The sequence below is a fragment of the Corvus brachyrhynchos genome, unplaced genomic scaffold (genome assembly GCF_000691975.1).
Source record: "Corvus brachyrhynchos isolate BGI_N302 unplaced genomic scaffold, ASM69197v1 scaffold59, whole genome shotgun sequence".
NCBI lineage: Eukaryota > Metazoa > Chordata > Aves > Passeriformes > Corvidae > Corvus > Corvus brachyrhynchos.
Window position 1 is genome coordinate 5,353,426 of NW_008246054.1, and position 7,374 is coordinate 5,360,799.

The following is a 7,374-nucleotide window of genomic DNA, read 5'->3' on the forward strand; positions in this document are numbered from 1 at the left end:
CAGCTTGGGGTGCGCTGTACCCCCACACACACACCCATTGCAGAGCCCTGTACAGCTTGGGGTGCCCTGTAACCCCCCCACACACACATCCATTGCAGAGCCCTGTACAGCTTGGGGTGCAGTGCAATCCTCACCCCACCCCAGCAATGCCCTGCGTGACCTGTGGTACCATGCCGACCCCGGTACACCTTGGGGTGCAAAGCAACCCCTCCAAACACACACGGCAATGCCCTGAACAGTCCAAGGCTCAACAGGGCTTCCCCCGCCGATGCCCTGCACAGCTCGGGGTGCAGTGCCCAGCCTGGGCTGGCTCACGCAGCCGAACCCCCCCAGTCCCAGCGGTGCCTGCGGGGAGCGCCGGGCTGTGCCCCCTCCCCAGCGCCCCGCTGCCATGTGCTCCCCGCCGCTCCCCCGGCTCCCCTGCCATGTGCACTCCAGTTTCCTTGCGTGTGAAGCCTGCAGCCTCTCGGATTCAGTGGCTGGAAAGGATGGCGCCTCTCCACATCTGGTTCAATGCGCGAGCCTGGCGCCTGGCTTAGCCACAGTCTCCATTCAGAGACACACAGACTTTAATAGACTCATACAATTCTTCCTGATCTATCACTGCAGCCGCAGCTGAAAAGCTGCTTTATTATATGCACTCAAAGGGGGATGAGGAGGGAAGGGGAGGGGGCCGGCGGCTGGCGCTGCCGCTCTCTAAAGGCTCCCAGCCCGCCCGGCATCCCCCGGGACCTGAACTGTCCCCCCCAGCCCTGCCCTGCCTCCCAGAGGCTGTTTTCCCCCCAAACCCGCAGGAAAGAGCAGCACCGCAGCCTCATTATCTCTCCTGTTCAATTAACACCCTCCAAGCTGCCGTTTGCACCCGCACCGTCCACGGGTGGGGCTGCAGGGGACGAGGTAGCAAAGGGGACCCCGCCTGTCCCCCTAATGTCCCCAGGATGGTTTCACTCCCCCACAAGCTGGAGCAATTTCTCCCAATTCCTGCAACATCAGCATCCCGTTTACGCCGCAATTCCCTGACTGAGGATCCGCAGCCGGAGCTGTCGGCAGGGGCTGCCCGGGGGGGAGGAGCTGCCCCACAGGCGATGCCCCGGCAGGTCCCAGCGCTGGGCTGGTTCTCCCAGGGGCAGCACAGGGCAGGGGGTATCTGGTGAGGGATGCTGAGCATGGACAGGGCATTTCGTCACGCCGTGGGAAGGCTGGAAAACATCGCCCGCGGTCATGCGTCCCTCGGGCAAAGGCAAACATCGGGAATGCCTCAAGGGCGAGGGTAGGAATTTTTGTGTTAATTCTCGGAAATTTAGGGTTGTCCAGTGAAAAACAAGCAGTTTTGCAGTTTTGGGGCGGTCCTGGCCAACAGGCATCGGAAAACCGCCTTGAAACCCCAAATCAGACCTTTCTCCCCAAAAGCGTTGCTGTTCCCATCCTCCCTGACCCTTTCGGGCACCACCAAGACCAGGGAGGTGGCTGCCTCTGCCCGCCACACTTCCACTCTTGTTCCCAGTTGCTTGTTCCAGCCAGGAAAAACCTGATCTGCATTAACCCTGGTCTAAATCCTTGCTCAGTCCCAGCTCAGCCCAGCCATAACCCACTGCCCCAGCATTTTAAAGGATGCTCTGATCCAGTTCCCTGGCTCAGGGAACCCATCCTAGAAGGATAACTCCTTCCAGCTTCTTCTCATGCTGCAGGGATGGAATGAGGTGCCCGTGTGGGGACACCAAGCCTCTGCCAATCCCAAAGCACCTGAGTCCCATCCTGCTTCAAACCTCACCCCTTCAGCTCAATGATTTTACAGCTCTGGGGAGATAATTCCCCGTGGCTGAAGGAAATCAGCCTCGGGAGAAGGGGTGATCAGCCCCACTCCCTGGGAGAGAGGAGGGTTTCTAACGAGGCAGCCTCAAAGCCCCAAATCATTTCATCAGCCTCCCAGCTACAGACACACGCCCAGGCTCTCTTAAAATGCTGATTCGTTGAAATTCACCCATCTTGGCTGCGCAGAGTCGAAATTTCATATTTTTCCTGTGAATCAGCCCCATTCCCTGAAATAACAGCCCAAAAAGAGAGGGGAAATAGTCTTGCACTGAGCTGTTCCTGGTCGAGCGAAACATAACAGCCCAGGGGGAGACAAGCAAGGTGTCCCTGCACCCCCAGCACCCTCCTGGGCTGGGCATGGCTGTGTCAGGGGGTGTCTGAGCTGCTGCTGGGGACTAAAGCACATCAGTGGGTGCTGCCAGGACTCCCAGGGAAGTGGGGCAAAGCCTTGTGTCCCCACAATGTGCAGGACCCCACCACTGTCCCCTCTGGACACTGTCATGCTGTGATTCTGCTGCTGGAAAGTGGTTTCAGAAGGAGCATCCCCCACAGCAATGCCTGCCAAAACCCGGCTCACTGGGGGTGCCGAGCAGAGAAAAATCCCAGCAATGAGAAGACGGGGAGAAAAGCGATTTTCCTGCCCTCCTGGCCAAGGCTGCTCCAGCTCTTGTGCTCCCCCAGCAAGAGGGGAGCCATCTCCCCACGCCCTGGGTTTGGGTTTTTTCCCTTTACCCTCTGGCAGCAGCTCTCCCAGCACAGAAGTGAGCACGTGTGGGGATCCCGCAGAGCCCTGCAAGCGCTGCAGGAACGTGCTGGTATGTGTTTCCCTGTGCCCTGGGGAGGGCTCAGCATGGGCAGGGCAACTTCCTGGGGCCCCTGCTCCAGCCCAGAGCCCCCTGAGCTGGGGCGGGGGGAGCCTGGAGCCCAGGTGGGGGTGTTCAGCTCATCCGGGGGCGGATTTTCCCCAAATCAGAGCCCTGGTGTCACCAGTCAGTAAGAGCCTGACAGCACCCAGGGCACGGGGAGGAGTGGGATGGTGACCCAGTGTCACCATGGGAGGAGCAGGAGGGTGAGTGGGTGTCACTGTGGGAGGGGTGAGATGGCGAGTGTGTGTCACCCTTCAAGGCTGGAGGGCACAGGGAAGCACGGAGAGGAGGTACCGGGGTGAACCCCATGCCAGAAGCTCCACGAGACCTGGGGTCTCTTCCAGCTGTGACTCCCCTCCCTGCCTGTGCCTGGCAGTGATTTGTGCTGCTCTGGCTGGTTTTGTAGGGTGGTGACCTAACTCAGCCCCTTACCCTGCTTGTGCCATGGGAAAGCAGCACTCCCACCCCACTGCAGTTTTTGGATAGGTGAGACCGGAGGAACCAGTTTCCTCCTGTCCAGGACAGGGGACCATGTGCAGGAGAGTGGTCCTGTGGCAGAGGCACAGGATAAGAACCACAGTGCAGGGTGTCCCCAGCTAGGCAGGGGGAAGCCTGGCTGCAGGGAACACACTGCAGGTTGGGGCTGTCCCCTGTCCCCTGCATCAGCCTGGGGTGTACAGGATGGGTCTCTCCCCACAGCCCCTTTATTCCTGACTGGGATATGCTGGGCTCCCTGTGAGTGGCTGGAAACCTTCCGGGTGAGCTGGGACCTGCCAGGCTCCCCGTCCGTCCATCCATCCATCCATCCATCCTCGTCACCAGTCTTGCACTAAGCACGAACAAATGTGGAGGGCTGGGAGGAGGGCCAGGGTGGGGAGCTGCCACACGAATTAACTGGCACTTACTAACGGCTGATGGACGCTGCACTGGGGACCTGCCAGCATCAGGCACTGGACAAGTGCTGTCCCATCCCCTCAGGACCATCCCACTTCAGCAGCCCCAAGGGCACATGGGGAAAATCCCCTTGTCTGGAGGTCTGCAGCCCTCAGAGCCCTCCAGGCAGGGGGGTGTCCCCAGACAGGCGCTGGGGACAGGGAGGGTGATGCCTGGTCACTGAGATGGCTCCTGTCCTGCTGCCACCCACTCGGCTGGGCTGGCCTTACAAGGACAGAGATGATTCACCTCCCCCTCTGCTTCAGATGCCACCATTCCCAGCTCTGCCAACAGGGACTGTCCCCCCCAAGGGCCCTGCCAGAGATCTGCCAGCCTGGGAGGGCAGCCAGGCACCCTCAGCTGCTGCTGTTTTGGGAGTGGTGAGGGATGATGGGTGCTATAAACGCTGCACCCCAGCCCTGCTGCCCCACTCCAGTGTATCCCAACCTCATCCCACATGCCATGGCAAGCAGGATGTGGTGCCACCCCGAGCAGCAGGGACCAATCCCTCCTTTAGGGAACAAAAGCCTCTCCTTGGAGAGCTGAGCCACATCTATCAGACAATTCTCAAAGCCTGTTCCCCTCCACAGGGGCTGAGTCGGGGTCCCTACACCATTGCCTGTCCCTGGTCAGGCATCCAGAAACCACAGAAAGCCTCCCAGCAGAGCAGCCTGAAGGATGTCCAGCAGTTTTGGGGCTGTGGAAAGCAGATGGGTGCTGGAGAGAGATGTCTGATGGGTCTGGGGTTACAGGGCAGGGGGGCCTCAGCTGGGTCCAGGCACAGGGGATCGGCCACGAGTTAATGACGCTGGGTTTAATTGTGGCCGAGCCATCTACGTGCACAGGTGTCCCAGGGAAGGCACATCCCGGCCGTGGTGTTACAGAGCTGCCTCCTGCCAGCGCAGCCAGCCAGGTCAAGGTGTCCCCAAGCTGCACCCACATCTGATGGGGACAAGGGGTATTTGGGAAGGTAGAGCAGTACAGCCAAACTGTCCTGGGAGCCAGGACCAGCACAGTCCCTGGACTGGAACACCACAGGGACATCAGCTGGGATGGCTCTGCCTCAAGGAAGGTACCTGTGCCCTGGGAGCAGTTTGGGGCTACCTGGGGCAATTAGCCACCACTTTAACTCCAGGACCAAGTCCATTTTCCCCTCTGATACCAGGTCCCTGTCCCTCCCTGCCTCACTTCTCCCTTTTCAGCTACCCTGGTTTACATAATTAAAGCCAATTTGTTGTAACAACATCTTAATCCCCTCTGCCCCTTGGAGTGCTACTTCTTCTCTCCTCTCCTTCATCACTGCTCTGCTTAGCATCCTCACAGCCCCAGAAGAGGTCAGAGGGTCCCAGAGGATGAGGAAGGGGCTTCAGGCACTGTTCTAAAAATGGGATGTCCAGGGGCCACTACATCTCCCTATCCCACTGCCAGGTCCCAGTGGCTGTAGCCAAATAAATGGTCAATGCATGCCTGCCCCATGCCAAAGGATCCCCTTGGAGGGGCCACAGCTCAGCTGTGACAAAAGTGACTCTGAGTTTTCAGCCCCAAAGTGGCTGCCGGAGCCAGTGCACAACTCCCTCTCCCATCCCCAGGCGGCACCAAAAGTAAGTTCATTGTTTGAAAAGCCATCAGTCAAGGCTTGCTGGCTAAAATTACCCTCCTGCTTTATCATCTTGAGAACATTAAGGGCTGTTGTTAACAGATGTTTCGCGTTACACATTATTTGTTAGTCTAATGAAAGGAGGTGAACAAGCTTTCAAGACCTCAGAAGTTGTGCCGAAGGTTTTCGATGGGAGGCTGTTGCACCACTCCAGGGGAGGATGAAGATGAGGATGTGGATGAGCTCTCGCCACCCTGTTGACTTTTATTTGCCTGGCTTGTGGGATTTCTGATTTTTGGGTGTCATGAGAGCAATGTGTTGCAGAGATATTTGTGTTCATCATCCCAGGAGGATGCGCTGGGTACTCTCAGGGCCAGTTTGGGGCTGTGGCCAAGGCAGGGCTGAGCAGCCCCTCAGCTGGAAAGGGAGTTGGGCATGGCTTTTGTGCTCAGTGCCAGCGGGAAGGGATGTGCCAGCCCTGCAAGGAACTGCAGAGGGGCTGCTCCTGGAGAAGAGGTGTGCCAAGGGCCCCAGACTTGGGGCTGCCTCCACCCACCCTCTCCAGCAGGCAGGGCTGCGGGGTGGGGGGGCAGGTGAGCTCAGGAGGGGGTTGAATCCCCTTCTGCAGAGAATAAGCCCCTGCCCTAAGCTTCTCTGGCCGTGCCAACCTCCAGAACAGAAACTTCTCACTGCTGCTTCCCTGGGGAAGGGGAGGGGGGTTTGTCAGGGTTGCAGCCTGCTGGGCACGGCCTGGGGCTGCCTAAAGCATCCTTGTGCCAGCTCTGCCAACGCAGCCCCCCAGCCCCCAGCAAGCCCTGCCTGGGGCAGGGGTACCAGCAGCTTCACAGCAGGTTCAGGGCTGCTCTTCCTCCAACCCACAAGCACAACGACCCCGATGGTTCGTGGCTGGAGCACAGAGCCACATCCTGCAGAGAGATGCAGAGGCACCGTGTCCACTTGCGTTCTTAACAAACCCACTGCCACCAGCTGCGGGGCTCCAAACCTGCATCTGGCAGAAAAACCCCACGAAGAAGAAGAGGAAGATGAGAGAAAACCCTGAGAGGCCGTTCTGCTTCAGGACGCCAATAAAAGATAAGGTTACCAGTAAAAGTTCCTTTGCTGTCATCGCATTGATGCCGAAAGCATCGCAGATCTGGAGCCAAAGGCTGGTGCTCACAGTGCAGCACTTTTGCCTGGTATTTCGAGTCTCCCCATCTCAGTTTAGGAAATTGCATCCCAGTTAAGGCAGTGCCAGCAGGTAAGAGATCTCAAAGGTCCAGTTTTGCATGTGCACAGGTTCTTGTCTCTGTTTCCTTGTTCTCCTCCTGCCCACTGCTCTCAGCTCCCAGGTATTTTTCAACATCAGAAATGCTTCCACCACTGGACAGCTTGTCAGAGCATTCCAGATGCTGATGGTGCCTCCATCCATGCAAGCTTGCCGGAACAGGTGCTAATGGGAAATAATCTCAAATGGGCCAGCAGCGCTGGGATCTGCAGACCAAACCCCAGGGCCCTTGCCCCAAGAAGAATGGGCTTTTAGGGTGAAAAACGGGCTTGTAGTGATTGTGCAGCCTCTCTCTCTGTGTTTTGTATCACGCTGGGTCCACACTGAGTTCTTTGGGTGCATTAGGAGCCCAGCAGGGCGGTAGTTTCTCTGCTGTTTTGCAAACAGCCCTGTGAGACCAACTGACTGCTGCGGGCTGGGCTGGGTTTCCAAAAGCTGTGCTGACCCCACACGGAATATTGTCCCCCCCTACAGACCCACAGGCAGGAGAAACCCTCCCCACAGCCCCAAAGCCACTGCCAGAAGTACAAACAAAACCCAAGGGAAAGGGAGGGAGGGTGGAAAACAACACTGAAAATACCAGATACCATCCCAAAAAGCAGCGCCCAGCCTCAGCCAGCCCTCAGCAGCACGAGCAGAGGAAGGCTGGGGGCTCAGTGGGGCTGCTGCATGAAGGAAGGAGGTTGTGCAGGGAATGAGTTGTGGGTTCGAGAAAGATGCTTTAGACCTGAACGCAGCGTAGGAGCCACGGGAGGGGACAGAGAGAGCACCCGGGGGGGACTGAAGGGACTGAGCCCCCTTCAGCAGCAGATTCCCGGGTGGGCTGTGCACCCTGGCCAGGCACAGGTCAGACCCTCGGCAGGGCTGTCAGCACCCCAGGG

At 58.4% G+C, this 7,374-nt stretch overlaps 1 long non-coding RNA gene across 1 annotated transcript in view; it reads right to left on the bottom strand.

Annotated features, from left to right (window-relative positions):
- LOC108449466 overlaps positions 1 to 319 on the bottom strand; it is a 1,862-nt gene extending 1,543 nt beyond the window's left edge. Inside the window, exon 1 of the long non-coding RNA XR_001865619.1 lies at positions 21 to 319. This is a non-coding gene — a long non-coding RNA (uncharacterized LOC108449466). The remainder of the gene's footprint in view (positions 1 to 20) is intronic.
- Between the last annotated feature and the right edge of the window lie 7,055 nt (positions 320 to 7,374).